The sequence below is a fragment of the Anolis carolinensis genome, chromosome 1, assembly GCF_035594765.1.
Source record: "Anolis carolinensis isolate JA03-04 chromosome 1, rAnoCar3.1.pri, whole genome shotgun sequence".
NCBI lineage: Eukaryota > Metazoa > Chordata > Lepidosauria > Squamata > Dactyloidae > Anolis > Anolis carolinensis.
The window spans coordinates 154,006,306-154,024,186 of NC_085841.1; positions in this window are offsets into that span (position 1 = coordinate 154,006,306).

A 17,881-nucleotide genomic window follows, 5' to 3' on the forward strand; every position below is an offset into this window, starting at 1 on the left:
GTTTCATCTTCGGTGTTGGACTTGGATCTGCAGTTTGGACCTGAACCGGTTTGGATGGAGACGTTGCTTCTGGAGACACTGGAGCAACGCTGCTTTGGATTCCTCCTGCTTCGACCTTGGACTTCGGCTGACGACGCTTCTCTTCTTGCAACTCCCTCTGTTAACCATTTGTGTACTGAGCCTTTTTGTTTTGCCTTAGAGCACTTTGTCTGACTTGTTGCTTTTGCATCCAGTTGAGCTGGATTACATTTCTGTTTACCCTTTTGAACCAGGTCTGGTTTGGGTTTTTGAGTTTTTGACCAGTGAAACTGCATTTAAATATCCCTGCATTTTTTTCCTTTTGTTTCAATAAACTCTGTTTTGAAGACACTTTTAAGTCTGGCCCTTTAAGGCGTCTATGATTCCAACAGTATCTGATTAGGATGCAGTTCCAATAGAATCAATAAATTCTAAAAATTAATTCATCTGGGCACATTTTGGAGTTGGGAAATTTTTCCTGCCCTGTCCCCCATTTCCTGGTTCATTGATTTTTGTTAGACCACATGATTCCCACTGCTTATGTTGACACTGCTAGTGACAGATTGTTTCTAAAGGTTCAGAACCAACTCTAAATAAAGGACAGTTACTGGGGGTGCGACTCATTGTCCAGTTTCCAGTCCATTAAAACAAAAACCTCTAGTTATTTCTTTCCAATTTGTGACAATATTGCCATTTTGTAAACTACTTCTCAAAAAGGTAAACCCAAAAAATTCTCACCCATTTGCACTGGTCTAATTCAGTTTTACACACATGCCAATCATGGTATCCCTGTAAGATGAAGAGTCTGTCAAGGGGGTGAGAAGGAACCTGTTCTCTGCTTGCATTAGTGAATCTGCCAATTTCACTTTTCCTCAAATCTGACATTTTCAAAATCTCAAGTTTTTTCCATCAAATGAATGAAGAAATGTACAAAACTCAGAAAGTTGCTATTCAACAGCCAAACTAAATTCTCGCCCTTCCTTGGTTGTCATGTCAAGTAGAACATAATGAGATGCCAATGCCTCTAGCTTCTAAACTCTGAAGAACATGTCACCTTTGATTGCATACTGCTTTGGTTCTCTAAGTATTAAATATACAGAAAATGCATTCTATATATTAAATATACAGAAAACTGAAAAAGCAGTAGAATTGCCGTCTACCATATCTTTTGACATGTATGCAAGATCTTGAACTTCTAAAAGCCAGATAATTCATTACTCTTGCCACAGGGATACCCCGCTTAAAATAGCAACCCATTGTAGGGGTAACATGTGTTCCAGATCTAAATCAAAGCCATATAAAAGTCAGAAGCTTGATTCAAAGTTACTATTGATGTCAATGTGTCAGTTGAAGTTTTTTATTTTCTTTCTGAAGTGAATATTTATCAAAGGATTTGATCATCATCACATAGAAAAGGCTTTGTTTAGCTTTTCTGGATTTTGCAGTGTAAATTTTAAATGAGACCACGCAAGAATAGCTGAGGTTTTCAATTCATATTTATATGTATCTTATTTCTTCAGAAGTGCATTTAAGTGTATATATAGGAGGATATTCTCTGAGGGCCATTAATCTTCACACCTGATGAAAATTATCCTTTTTCCCTACAAAATGTCTGTATCTCTACAACATTTCAGATACTTCATAAAAAGAGGTGCATTTGCCCTCAAGCTATTGGAGCTGTTCAGCAAGGTAAGATTAGGGGAGGAAAGATCTTCCCCCACTATTTTCCTGCCATCAGCTTCATGATTGTTTTAACCCATGATAGGGGGAGCACATTTTTGTCACTATTATTGCAAGACTGCATTGTCCCAAAATCCTCCAAAAGTTCCAGTGGTACTGCTTGGCATCTTCTTGGAGCCGATAAAGACTGGTTTATTATGTTTCAAGAGTCTGTAATCCTTCAACAAGGTTGCAAAAATGATCACTGGCTCCATTTGCCCAATATTTACCCAAACATGATGTACAGAGGAATCTATTAGGTACTTATTTGGATGACGAGTGCCACTAACATAAGTAGAAGAAAGTTGTAGCAAACAGAGGATTCAGATTCATTCTTTGTGTTTCCCCCAATTATTGGTTCATTGACTGAGCCATCAATTGCATATAGAGTTACCAGTAGACATGATGCTTGAAGGGGTACAGGAGGGCTACAAGGATTGAAATTGTATTTATATAATGTTACAGAGGGAGTATAAAAGGAATTTTGTGTCTCAGTAAACCACAAAGATGAAAATCCTGGCCAAAACCCTGGCAATGAGACATAGCATAGCCTGGCAGAACCTCCCAACTCCAACTATCCATAGACCCCAGAGAATCTATTTTCATGTTCTCTACCTTCTTTCCAGCCACTACATGGACATTTTAGGTGGTGGGTGAATAGTAGCTAATAGGCTTGAGCAATCCATGAAAAAAATGTTTCTAAACTTGCTTCAAAAGTAGGGGGAGCTACTGCTTCGTTTCTGAAACTACTTCCGAAATTTGGCCCAAATAAGTTTCAAAACTTAAGAATATTCGGAATATTCAAAATTTATTTGTTAATGGTGGACGCACATGCGCAGTGGCCAAAACAGCAGGAGGGACTTTACAGGACTCTCCCACCCTCATTTTTTGAGCTATCTTCTTCAAATTTGGTACAGTGGTAGAACACAGTTAACACTGATAGCTCACAAAAATTCAAAACATTTCCCTTATGCTCTGATTTTTGGCAAATTTTCATATCTTTTACAATAAAACCATTTTTAATAATTGCAGAAATCTGTTCCTGGTTTGAAAGTATTATTTCCTGTTTCATTGGGTTTTCTTTACTTTGAAAGTCATTGTTCTACTACAGAAACTTTATTTTTGTGGCTGAAACTTTGTTAAATTGGTGGACAGTGTCCCAGGAAACCATATGTATGTGCTATAGCACCATGTTCCTTATGCAAAGACAAAGTTCAGATTATATGCAGTGGGGATATATATTATCCTCCTTATCCTTCCCCTCCTCCTCTTCTTCCTCCTCCTCCTCCTTTTGGAGGAGGTTTGCAAAGCTTTGGAGAACTTCTGTGCAAAAGAGGGGGAGAGAAAGGGAAGCCAAGGGAAACTTCTTCTCCTTTCCCCCTCCTCCTCCTTCCTTCATCCTTTATCCCAGATTATATGCAGTGGGTGCTCAAATAATCCAGTTTAAATCAGATAATCTGGAATCAGATCCTGGGACATAAGGCAGTGTAGATCTTCAACACTCTATACCAAGATCTGATCCCAGATTATCTGCTTTGAACTGGATTATATGTCCACACTGCCAGATAATCTAGGATAAAATAATCTAGGAGTGGATTTCTTCCAATGGGGCTTAGCCTGCTTCTAACCAGGAGGGGAAGGAACTCGCTCAGGACTGGGGCTTATGTCACATACACACAAATATAGAGCAAATTCTAAATGCAACTTTTTCTCTTCCCAAAATGAGACTATTAATATTATATATATACGAGGGTTATCCAGAAAGTTCATTATGTTTTGGAATTAAAAATAAACAAAGTATAGAAGAAAACATTTACCATATTCAGTTGAAAGCCATACCCAAATACCAGTTCTCACCATAGTCCCTATTGAAATCTAGGCAGTTATCATAGCGATAAAAGTGTTTGAAAAGCCCTCCCCCCCAAAAAATTGCTGCCTGGCTTGCGTCCTGAACCAGGCTGGCTTCCCTTCCCTCAGCTGTGCATGTGCTGCACTCAGCTTTCCCCATGATCTTCCTGGATTGCTCTTCTGTTTTGCAAATGCTTGCAAGGAAGGTTTTTTGGGACAGGAAAGGTGTGCTTCTTCCAAAACCTTAGAAGAGCGCCTTCCTTGCAAGCATTTGCAAAATGAAAGAGCGATCCAGGAAGATCGTGGGGAAAGCTGAGTGCAACCTGGTTTAAGCAACCACTCCAGGACTGGGAAAGGGGAAAGGGATTTCTCTCTTGTAAACCAGTTTAAGAGGCCCATAGAAAGCAACCACGGGGAAAGACAAACAAGACCCCCTCCCTTCTGCGATTGGCCACAGCGAGGCAAGTCAAGCCCAGGCTACTCTGCACCTCCCTCAAACCAAGTTTGGGAGATTTGAAAATGCACTTGCTTTGCTTCCGACAACATCCGACTTCTGAAGGGCTCACAAAACATAATCAGATGATTTTCAGCGACCTCCATCCTCCTAATATGGCTTTTTTCTTTACAGGAGAAGGGATGCATCAAAGGATCGATCTATATTTTCATAGCTGCATGTCCTAGGAATCATTTGGAGATCTCAGATGATAACATAATCACTATGCATTCAAAATCTCTGATTTCAGAGTTTCTGCAGTGCAGGGGGAAATGCATTTATAATTTTTCCCCCTCTACTACAGAAACATATTGAATAAAGAATTACATCCCTAAAAAAAGACCCTCACTCTGCAAAAAAAAAAAAAACAACATTAAAAATACAACAAAAAGAAATCCTAGGAAATAGACACATAGGTGAATACGGAAACAAAATATGATTATTTCAACTCCATGTGCTTAGATTGTAACTTATTTGTAGGACCGGACAAGAACTAGGAGTTCTGAACTTCATCTGCTAAATAAAATATGAGTTCAAAAAGAGAGGGAAATGGTGTTACAAAGAGGTTTCAAGTAAGCAAGCAAGAAAGCAAACAAAAATGGCATCTTTTGTTGGAATAGGAGAACAATGGGCACTGAAGATGATAGAGTTAAGACCACAAGTATGGATGCACCATAGCCTCACCTGATAGCAGCACTTTTCTTCTATGTAAACTGCTCAACATTGCAACCTGCCATGGGTTGTTTGGGTGATACCACTAAAAGAGTGGGAAGAGGTGGAATCGCAGCTAGTAGGTGTGGGATTGTGCACTCTAGGCAACAGATCTACTCAAATATCCAATACAGAACTAGATGGATAAATGGTGTGTCTTGCTATATGGCCACTCAGTGTTGACCCAACATTTTTGTGCCTGCGGCAGAGTTGTAAATGGCACTCCAAAGCTAGTCAAATTATTTTGCCACCTGGAACAGAAAACCCTCAAGCACATTTCCCCATCTTTAGCAGTAAAGATACCACAGCAAATTAAATGACTAATATTTTGCTGCTCTCACATGCCACCCAAATGTGGTGCCTGAGGCATCAACCTCACTCTGCCTAATGGTAGCCTGCCCTGAAGCAGCCTCCATATGTTTATATGGGAGAGAGATCCCTCCACTCAACATCTCAGCCAACTGTAAATTAGAACAGATCCGTCCTTGTGATATAGGTTTCAAATGCTTCCACTGCAAGTTGCCCATTCACACAGAAAGCTTTTTAGAACTAAACCACCTAATGCAACTACATAATTGTCAAGGTATGAGCTAGTAAGAATATGTTTGTCCTTCCTTTTCAGCAGTTGCCTGTTTAAAATTTGTATTGATAATTAAAGAGTTGGGCACAAATTTAAATAAATTAACACATTTGAGACTCAAAATGATATGGAAGACCAGCGCTAGCAAACCACAATTACTATTTCAGATAGATGCCAGGAGATGGAGAGAGTGGGAGAAAAAATCTTACACATTTTTCAGCCATGTTGTATGAATATCACGAAAGAAGCATTTTAATTGACCCTATGAATAATGTGGTACTGGTAACTCAATATCACTACTCAAAATGGGCCCAGAAATAGGAAATGCAGCTCAATTTAAGCAGCTTTCTCTCTGAAGATAAACGCATCTAATTATTTTGCATATTAGTGTGACTCTGTGGCCCTTAAATAGGTCTAAAGCACTACTTGCAATTGATTTCTAGATTTTCTCCAAGCCAGCAGATACTACCCTTGCCTTTAATTTGACAAGTAATAAATGACAGCACTGAAAGGTACACCAACTGGAAGGGAAAGCAGGTTAGCTAATTTTATTTATCTCTTAGGTGGTCTCTCCTACTTCAAGTGTGTTTTGTAAATATTTCTTAGGAAGGAGAGTGCAAAAGCAAGAATGAGGAGCCTGACATTACACCTTCAAAATTAATAAATCTTACTCAACTTGAGCTTTTGTGGACAACAACTTTTCCCCAGGCACATGATTAAGGAAAAGTGAGGCAAATCACCCTTTTCTCCCCGCTCCTCTATGTTAGGACACTCATGTGAATCACAGCTGCTCTCCTCGTGAGATTCTTGATATTATGGTATTATTTAGGATATTGGTAGGATCTTTATGTATTTTAGGGCTATTTCTGTTTTCATAGCAAAGGGCCACAGGGAACTCAGGAAAACCAAGCACAGTGTTTTTAGGTAGCCTGCAAAAATGGTCACTCCTTCATTTAAACAAACAACCTATTGGTCTAAATTCAGAAAATAAAATGCCTTCCTAAGGGGTTACTAGGAATGTGAAAAAACCAACCTCAAATTGATTTAATTTCTAGTTGTTCCCACAACTCCTGAGAATGGCAATGGATTGAACAGCATTTTGTCTTACAAGTCATGTTAGTGAAGGAATGTGCATAGAACCAGACACAGCTTTGGGCGGAAATGTGTATTAATAAAATTGTACATTTTATTTTATCCTTTATCAGATAATACACTCTGGGAAACATCATCTTAAAATGGACACACACACACACACACATACACATACAAATCTATAGAAAATGGTGCAGTTTGTTACCAAAAGGTACCAAATCCCAAAAAATGAGTTATAAGTGGCAGCATATTGTTCGCTAGGAGTTGAATATTGTGTACAGATCAAAAGTATAAACATTTATCAAATAGTACAGGGATTGGAAAATTGCATTTTACAGCAAAAGAGTGCATATCCTCAACACATTTTTAATTCCTGTAACATTTGTTCAGAAGAATTTGGTACTTTTTTAAAACAGAGTTTAGAGTTACGAATTGGGTCGATACAGGGAATGCCGTGGATCTAGCCTACCTGGATTTCAGTAAGGCCTTCGACAAAGTCCCCCATGACCTTCTGGCAAACAAACTAGTAAAATGTGGGCTAGACAAAACTACGGTTAGGTGGATCTGTAATTGGCTAAGCGAACGAACCCAAAGGGTGCTCACCAATGCATCGTCTTCATCATGGAAAGAAGTGACAAGTGGAGTGCCGCAGGGCTCCGTCCTGGGCCCGGTTCTGTTCAACATCTTTATTAACGACTTAGACGAAGGGTTAGAAGGCACGATCATCAAGTTTGCAGACGACACAAAACTGGGAGGGATAGCTAACACTCCAGAAGACAGGAGCAGAATTCAAAATGATCTTGACAGACTAGAGAGATGGGCCGAAACTAACAAAATGAAGTTCAACAGGGACAAATGCAAGATACTTCACTTCGGCAGAAAAAATGGAAATCAAAGATACAGAATGGGGGACGCCTGGCTAGACAGCAGTGTGTGCGAAAAAGACCTTGGAGTCCTTGTGGACAACAAGTTAAACATGAGCCAACAATGTGATGCGGCTGCTAAGAAAGCCAACGGGATTTTGGCCTGCATCAATAGGGGTATAGCGTCTAGATCATGCTCCCCCTCTATTCTGCCTTGGTCAGACCACACCTGGAATACTGTGTCCAATTTTGGGCACTGCAATTGAAGGGAGATGTTGACAAGCTGGAAAGCGTCCAGAGGAGGGCGACTAAAATGATCAAGGGTCTGGAGAACAAGCCCTATGAGGAGAGGCTCAAAGAGCTGGGCATGTTTAGCCTGCAGAAGAGAAGGCTGAGAGGAGACATGATAGCCATGTACAAATACGTGAAGGGAAGTCATAGGGAGGAGGGAGCAAGCTTGTTTTCTGCTGCCCTGCAGACTAGGATGCGGAACAATGGCTTCAAACTACAGGAAAGGAGATTCCACCTGAACATCAGGAAGAACTTCCTCACTGTGAGAGCTGTTCGGCAGTGAAACTCTCTGCCCCGGGCTGTGGTGGAGGCTCCTTCTTTGGAGGTTTTTAAGCAGAGGCTGGATGGCCATCTGTCGGGGGTGCTTTGAATGCGATTTCCTGCTTCTTAGCAGGGGGTTGGACTGGATGGCCCATGAGGTCTCTTCCAACTCTACTATTCTATGATTCTATTATTAAACTCCACATTTGTGCAAGAACAGACTATTTGCAAATCAAAATGTATTGTGTGCAAAAATTGCAAGTGGTTGTTTTGCAAAAAAAATCATTTTCTGTAAGAAAAATAACCTATGAAAAATAATATACATACAAATGCTGAAATATTAATTCCTTTGAAGAAATTGGTTTCTATGCAAATCATGTATATATGTATTTTACATGGAATAAATCCACAATTAGAGCATTTTCTATCTAAAAAAACAGCAAACTGCAGCTTTTGCACAGAAAATGGAGTTCCTGCACATAAAAAACTGTTTCCTGCATGAAACAGACACATGTAAATTTTGTGCAGACTAAGTCCCAAACTGCAAAGAACCGGGATTTTTGTCATCACCATTTCTCAACTCTCATTTTAAAATTTTAAAATATTTTTAAATATTATTTCCATCTGAAAGTTGTGCAATAGATGAAATTAGTTCAGACATTGTTCCCCAAATAAAGAAAATCTCATGAAATAAAAGTGGAAATATATTTAAAATAATTTAATTTTCTTGGATGATGGAAAATGCTAGCATGGGAATCCTTCAAGCTGAGAGTTAAACATATGAGGCTTTCTTTAATAGAAAGTAATGCGCCTGCACAGAAAATTTGTTTTTTCTGTACATCAATATTGTTTACTGCATATAAAGCACCTTTCCAAGAATATGTATCACATTGTGAGTAGTTTTCAAAAACTGTTCAGTTTGGATTACTTTCTCATAGCAAGGAGAAAAATGCTAACATTATTCATTCTTTCTTACAGAAATGAGATTTACAAAGCTTTACATCTCTAATTGAGGCAAATAGAAAATATCTCACTGTCTCACAGGCAAGGAGGGAAGTCTCTCAGTCTCACATGTAAGAACAAAAGCGTGGATTTACATCCTTAATACATCCCAGGCCTTTCCTTTGGTGTATGGAATTGATAAAAGGAAGTGGACACAGGCACAAGCTTGACTCATACAAGACAAACAAATACTTCAGGATATGCTGACATCCCTAAATTAGGTAGAAATGAAAGAGTTTGCCATCTGTTCCTCATTCTTGGGGGGCGGGATATTTCATTTTATGGACTAACACAGGGATCAGAACACAGTTATCTTCTGAGTGGAGCATTTTTTCTAAATTTTATGACACCGTTCTTGATTCAATGTCACAAAACCCCCAAAGTGACTGTTTTCTTTTTAAAAAAATGCTGTGTGTGTTATGCTTACGTAATTACATAAACAGGAGGCCTATCTTGTCCTCAGTGCCCCCGAAGCCTTTGGCAATTTAGGATGACCACCATACATATTTGCACTAATAGACTGCATGAATATGTAAAATACTTTTATGTTCAAAATCCATAGGGAATAATTTTTACAATGAAAAAAATTATGAACTTTAGGGAAAAAAAACTAAATGTCACCCTTATTTACCAAATCGTGATCATTACAGCATCTTGAAACTCAGAAATGGATGATGGTCATAGTCCTGTCCAGCTCAGTGACAGTATCCAGACAATTTTCATGGAAAGAATGCATTTATAGTAAGCTATTGTGACTGCTGCAAACTCTTTTTTCTTTTCCTTTTTATGTTTTGTTTTCCCTTTTTTTCTTGACAACTAAACAGTTTTTTTCTACTTGGGGGTTATAAAATTATTCTACTCTGCTGCTTTACCAAAAAGTGGAATGGGAAGCTCCAAAATGAATTTGTGTGCAATCTAGACTTCTTTAATGGCTGGCAAAGATAAGAGGAATTACCATGAAACCAATTAATTCCTTCTTTGGATCAGTATTCTTCAGAAAAGTCTGCTTTCTGCTTAAGAAATGCATTGCTTTTGTTGATAACAGTTCTCTCCATTCTTGAGATGAAATGTACCTCTTACAACCACCTTCAGTCTTAAGGAAACGCTTCTAAATTGCTTAATATTAGAAGCAAATGGGGATGTCTTTTAAAGTGATTTTTTTTTAAAAATGATACACATATGACTCTCATAAGCCCATATTTTAATACTATTTATCTTTTAATAATATTGGAAAAAGTAAAATAATGTTTACAACTAGATACTAAAACAAGAAAGAAACATTATGCACCATTCTCTTTGTCATCAATGATTTCTAAATTCTGTTGTTCTGTCATCTTCCCCAGTTAGTGGGCTATATATCCAATATGAATTATGCATGTTGTGCCTTTTCAACTGAAATGTTCTTTTTGTTAAATACTGTGATATTAAGATTTCAGTTTTGAACTGGGTTGCTTTTGTTTATGAAAAGGGGGGGTTCATCTGGGGAAAAACAGAAACAGAAAAATATACTAGTGATTTTTGCTTGTCATTGGATCCTATTTCTTTGGACATCTTTAAACAGGGTATAGATAAGCTTCTCTCAGGAGTGCTATAGCTGAGTGTTCCTGAATGGCAGGGGATTGGACTTGATGGCCCTTGTGATTCTTATGATTCACCAGTAGTGTTTGATAACACTAGCCAATACACATTGTTGTGCTTCAAGTGTCAGACGTGTTTCTGGGTATATTCGACCCATTGATTCAAAAAATAGCACCAGTTTTCCCCTATCAACTCTAGTATTTGATACAGAACATATGCCATATACCAGTCTTCATCTGCTTGCCTTGAGAAAATATTTTTTGTTAATGTCAGGAGCAACTTGAGAAACTACAAGTTGCTTCTGGTACGAGAGAATTGGCCATCTGCAAGGGTGTTGCCCAGGGGACGCCTAGATGTATGATGTTTTACCATCCTTGTGGGAGGCTTCTCTCATGTCCCCACATAGGGAGCTGGAGCTGACAGAGGGAGCTCTCCCACTCATGATAACCATATCTACGAAACTAGAGCTGTTGTGGTCTATCCAGTGCAATTTTCTGATTCAATGTCCCAAATAACCTTAGGAATAGGCCTAAAAACCAAGGCACCAAGAAAAACATCTGTTGGTCTGTGTCATAGATTTGGTATTTGGTATACTGGATTGTGGACATGGAAAGTTTTGAAGGCACCTACTCAACAGATTCAGTAGGATGCAGGTATCAAAGCTGATGGGTGGAACAAAAATAACTTGTCTCATCAAAATACTAAATAAAACATTATCTAGACAGGGTGATGTAGTAGTACCAGAGCCTGTAAAAACAAAGTGTCAGGAGTTTTTGATTAAAAGTTCTAGTGACTTCATCTTCCACCATTACTACTCAGGTTTTTCTATGCCCTTGGAGCTGAGTAGCAATCTTCGGCAAAGGACTTTCACAACAACAGTAGATTTTTGTGAGCTCTGTGTGCGTGCGTGCATGAAAGAGAGAGAGAGGGGGGGGAGGGAGGGAGAGAGAGAGAGATCAGGGTCAAAAATATATTTGGGCATTGTAGGGCATTGCTAGAGGGGATTGTTGTGGGGGATATCTATACTTCAAAGTTTATCACAGCTTTACATACAGTCGGGCCTCTACCTTCACTGGTATTAGGGGCACAAGACCTTTAAAAAGAACTTTAAAACCCTATTTTAACCTATATAACCCCCTGTAGGAATCTCTGTTCTCCAGTGTGATCTTATGGGTACATCTACACTGTAGAATTAACACAGTTTTTTAACTGTTCTGAATCAATGCTATGGAATCCTGAGATGTATAGCTTGGTGAAGCACCAGTACTTTTTGGCAGAGAAGACCCATGATTCCACAGTGTGGGGACAAATCAGTTAAAGTTATGTAAAACTGTATTAATTCTACAATGTAGATGCACCTTACAATCAATTTCTAGTGGTGCTTCATTAGTGGAGGAGATTCCTAGAGAAAATATTTTTATCAAATCCATGAATAATCATATCCACAAAAGTAAAACCTACAAATGAGGAAAGCCAACTGTTTACTTCATATGAGAAATAAAATCTGAAAAATGATCATTCATGGAATGGATGAGTAACAAGCCAATCGTAACTTTTTAGGTCATGCTACACCAACTCATATAATGACATAGTGAATAATGTATGGCTCCTCAGACTTAATAAAATACGATGTTACATTAGTGTCAGAGGCAAATATAATATAATTATATTAATACCTAGGACAAGAAGGCTACAAACTAAATTATAGCTGCCTTTTTCCTTTGATCATCCATTTTGTGTAGTAAAGCATTAGGAGCATTTATAGTGAGAGCTTTTTTATTGAGAAGTAATGGTTTGTATTAGAAACCTAAATAACAAATCTGCTAATAAATCTTCATAACTCAACTTGCTTACTTTCCTGCAGTGAAACTTGAATCATGGTTTCAACCAATCAATCTTTTTTTCCTGTCATTCTTAATGCTGGAATAGATCTCAGTAAAGAAAGAAGCCACACACTGAAAATTATGGTCATGACAGTTAGTATGAATCCCAAATAATAAGCATGCCATAATACCAGTGCTCCTTAACCATTTCTTTAATGGGAACTTCCTTTAAATATATTTTGCTGCCAGATATCCCTGGTGATTTTAAATGCCTAAAGTTCATGAAATATGTATTTAAAGTTGCTCATCAAGAGTCATCAAATTTTGAGAAAAGGGAGAAATAAGTAAATGCATACAGTCCTATTACAATATTTTCATTAGAATGATTCCATAAAAATGTAAGTTTAAGAATAAGAATAACATACCTGGAAAAACTGGATGATTCTGGCTTCATATCTTTCAATTTTTCTGGCTGTTGCTGTAATTTGTTCTTTCACTATTTCCAAAGCTTCCTCAATTTTTCTGGTATTCAGCCAGTACTTTCGGATCAGGTATTGCTTGATTTTGTCATTCTTCAGTTTCTTCTCTTTCATATTTTTCAGGTTACTTGCATCTGATCTAAGATTTTTGATTTTCAACTCTAGCTTGACCGTCCACTTTGGTTTTCCAGTTGATTTTCTTTGGGGCCGCCTTGGTTGTAGGAACCCGAGCTCTTCTGTTACTATCACTGCTGCACTGTAGGCATACTGGTTTGTTTGTTCAATTTATATTATTTGGACAGTGGAAAGTACTGTATTTGCATCTTTCATTAGAGGCACCAGGTGTCTCTTGGGCACTGTTTTTAGAGTTGGGAGCCGCTTTCTTACTACATTTGCTGCAGCATGAGCCATGATTTTATCCTTGAGCTCTTGTTGTTTTGCTGTCAAGGTTCCTGGTGGTTCAACAAGTGCTTCAAGTGCTGGTTCTTCAAATTCTTGCAAAAGCTCCACACTTTCTTCTGGCTCAATCTGTTCCACAATTCCAGGTGTTGTTGGAGTCTCTGCTGCTGTCTCTGCTGTGGTCTGATGGTAATTTGCTTTGCAGATATTCTGAATTTCTTCAACTTCAACTTCACTGATCACTTTGTTTCTGATTATGAATCTTCATTGGTCAGCCAGTCAGGGTTCTGTTATCTGTGAGTCAAGGTACACTTGTTTCCACAGCTGATGCATCCTTTTTTGGTAGCCATGCTTCTGAGGTTCTGATTTGTAATAGCATTTCATAACTGTGTGGTTTTCTGGCATTGTATATTTCTGCCGCTTCTGTGACTGTTCATTTGTATTTTGATTCCGTAGCCCACTTGTCAATGGATGTCCAGAATCAGCAGCATCCACCGTGGTCCTTTTTATCCTGCGCGACAACTGAGCCAGTATAAACTTCATTTTGGTTTGATTCTCCATAATGGTAATGGGTTAGGTGCTCTTAGTTCTACTCCTCAGCTGAGACCTCTCTGGCTTGGTTGGACCTGCTGGTAGTTACACTACCACCAGCACAGCTCTCAGTCATCATTGGAGTAGTTAAGCCCCACCACCATGACAAGGTGGCACCTACGGGGGGGGGGGGGGCTATTATTATTATTATCATCATCATCATCATCATCATCATCATCATCATCATTGAGACTGGGTGGCCATCTGTCAGGGATGCTTTGCTTGTGCTTTTGGTGCACAAAGGCAGAAGAGGTTTGGACTAAATGGCCCAAGGGATCTCTTCCAACCCTCTTTATTATTTTTATTATGGTTATGATTATTATGATTATTAACATTGAGGCTATATTTGTTCCCATTTTGGTTTTTTACTTTAAATTAAGGTATGTGCAGCGTGCATAGGAATTTGTTTTTTAAAAAACTATAGCCTGGCCCTCCAACGGTCTGAGGGAGCATAAAACTGGCCCCCTATTTAAAATGTTTGGGGACCTCTGCCCTGGTGAGTTGGAGCCACTGGCAGAGGGAGAAATCCAGTTTTGGTTGCCTCCCCTACCCCTGGAGCAAAGCTGGAGGCAGGGAGGTCCACAGAGCAGGGCCTTCAGTGATCCCCTGGCCCTGCAGAGAAGAGGAAGAGGATGCTATGACCTCAAGAAACCACTATTAACTTCTACCCTGCTCACCAGCACGAATGTGTACCATATGAGAATTTTCTTGCTGTCTCTCATCTACTGCATGTTGCGCATCATTCCTTGTGCATTACTGGGGCCAGTGGAATGGCACAGTCCTCAACAGATCAGAGGTAGACAAATGGAGTGACAAGGCTTTGCTCCTGCCTTCTGGGGAGACATAACTCTTTAATTCTAAGTCAGAGTGGTAGTGGTAATATCCTCCTCACAGTTGCAAAACTAATTCAATATTCACTGGCAGGAGTTGCAAGTGCACTCTTGTGCACACATAATATGAGTTTGCAAAGAGCTGTGAGATGGGAGAAAGGCATCCCCTACCAAGTGATGGTGGAGAGTGAGCAAGAAAATATCTCTCACACGTGTAAAGACAACACACACACACACTCACACACTCACACACACTGGACATGCAGTGCCAGGCACTGAGTCCTCCCTGTCCCCAAAGTCAGGATGCACATTGGGGGAGAGAGTGCTAAGGGAAAGGGCAACAGAAGGAGAAGCATAGAAGGTGTAGCAGGGCATTGACCATCCATCTTCCCCCTTCTGATTGCCCTCTCCATCTAGGCTGAGCTGTCTGGCACATCATAGTCTACTTTATCTTTCCTGCCTTTCCACTGTCCTGCGATGCACTTCAGTCTGAGTCCATAGCTGCCACTGAGTTCATGGCTGCTGCCTTTTCCCAGACCAACCAGCAGCCCTGTCAGATCCTCAAAGGGCAACAGGGTGGCAGTAGCACCCCACCTTCACCAGCTGCCACAGCACATGAATTGCAGACATGCTCAGCAGATCATCCTGCCTCCTCCCCACAGCTGCACAGCCACATGGCAGGCAATGCACAGGCCCAGCCAGCCAACCTTTGCCTTGGTTTCTGTTACGTGGCCCCTCTCCTGTAGAAGGGGGTAGATTGACCCTTTGTGGGGACATTATGCCCCTCCCCCAACGTGCTTGTGGATCATAGGTTAAGAACTACTAGTATATACCACTGTGGAACAATTACAAAAGAAATTGGAGTGTCATAAGGAGCCTCAGTGGTGAAGTGCGTTAAAGCTCTGAGCTGCTGAATTTGCAGACCGAAAGGTCCCAGGTTCAAACCCCGGGAGCGGCGGGAGCGGCCGCTGTTAGCTCCAGCTCCTGCCAACCTAGCAGTTCGAAAACATGCCAATGTGAGTAGATCAATAGGTACCGCTCCGGTGGGAAGGTAATGGCACTCCATGCAGTCACATGACCTTGGAGGTGTCTACGGACAATGCTAGCTGTTCGGCTTAGAAATGGAGATGAGCACCAACCCCCAGAGTCAGACATCACTGGACTTAACGTCAGGGGAAACTTTTACCTTTACCTTAAGGGGCAGTCAGGCAGTGTTAGAATTAACAACCCTAGCAGCACACTTTCAAATCAGCTGTCCCAAATTTGTTCATCTATCATTTTAATTTCATAAACTGCTGAATTTTATTTAGCAACTTTTACATTAAAAAAAAAAACACATAGCCAACAAGCTAAATGATATCTCAGTCCTTTTACGGCCATAATTTTCAAATATGAAATTTCCTGTCACAGATGGTGTCTCTTAGCCTTCTGCTGGGAATTTCAGTTGCAAGGTGATGACATCTGTTATGATGTGAGGGTTTCATGTTATCTTAGAATCAAGGCAATTAGTTCAGCTAATCCTCTGCCAGTTTGGAGTGATTTTTCCACAGCATATTTAGTAATGCAACATAAAACCATTGTTCTACAGATTTCACTTTTGGGGGTGCTAGCTTCTTTTTTTAAAAAAAAACAAAACACTGGTAACTATTTCATATCCTGACATATGAGACGGATTTTGTTTTCTTAAATTTCAATCTGTATTTTTCTTTTCTTGGAGTCCTACTATTTTCTCGGCTGTAAACTCACACTCGTTTCTCCCCCTGCTTCCGGCAACAGACTCCTTATGTTATTCTCCTCATTCTTCACATGCTATTTCCATTTTTTAAAATTAATTTACCATTTCAACTAAGCATTTTAGTGATATATCAGTTTATCAGAAACAGTTGAATGAATCTGGGAACAAACAAATGAATAAGTTCAGAACACACACTTCGGAACATTTTCCCAAAAGAGGTTTGCCAATTCAAAGAAATTAATAATTTTTAAATGAAAGAAAGGGGAACATTAGATTCCTTCAGGCATCTGGTCAAAATATGGAGCATTGAGAATTTTTAATTAATCAGTTTCTTCTATTTATAGCCAATGCCATTCTAGGCTGCATAAATAAGACTACAGTATAGATAGAGAGAAATAATAGTCCCACTCTATTCTACCTCACCTGGAATATTGTGTCCAGTTCTGGGTGCCACAGTTCAAAAAGGATATTGACAAGTCAGAACATTTGGAAGCCAAGCTCTATGAGGAGCAGCTTAGGGAGCTGGGTAATTTTAGCTTGGAGAAAAGAAGGCTGAAAGGGGACGTGGGTTCCATGTTTAAATATTTGGAAGGATGTCACATTGAAAAGGGAGCAAGCTTGTTTTCTGTTGTTCTAGTAATTAGGATATGGATCACAGATTCAAACATCAGGAAAAGAAATGCCACCTAAACATTAATTAAAAAAAGCTTTGTGACAGCAAGAGCTGTTTGATAGTGGAATATGCAGCCTCAGAATGTAGTACAATCTCAATCTCTGGAGGCTTTTAAACAGAGGTTGGATGGCTATCTGTTGGGAGTGCTTTGACTGTGCATGTCTGCATGGCAGAGGATGGACTGGATGTGGTCTATTTCAACTCTATAATTTTGTGATTCCACAGAGCTGTCTTAGCTTGTCAGGTGGCATTTGCCAGAAGAGGTTGGATAGCAAAGATCCAGTGGTAAAGAAGACCTAAGTTGTGAGAAGTTATGGAAGCCTCAGCTATACCCATGGAAAACTGCTCAAGCAGAAAGCTACTATAGCTGCTAGTCTTAGCACTACCATGGCAAAGCCAAAAAACTTAGGACCTTATCACATTAGCCACCGAATTCGCCACAAATTGTGGCAAATCTGACAGGAGCCAGCTGAGGGCGTGGGGAACCCATCACCCCATGCCCCACATCACCTGACTTCCCTCTTATACCTTTCCACAGGGGAATTATCCGCCACCCATCTTCCTCAGTGTTGCCAATGTCCATGCTGGTGTGTCTTCACTTTTGCTACAGAGCCCCACCAGAATTATATGTGCATTGTGAGATGAGAACCAGCAGACTCGATGGCAAAAATGAAGTGGAACCAGCATGCACCACCAAATTTGGCCCATCTGATGAGGTCGCCAGACCAAGGGATCTAGCTTTGAATTAATGAATCCAGAGTTGGGTCTTTGTCCAGAATCCTCAGCCATGCCCACTTAAATCTGGGAAGGAAAACATATCCCCATTGCTTTTGGCTGATGTTAAAGGGCAACATTCACACTGGGTTGAAAACCTTACCAAAACTACATCCTACCA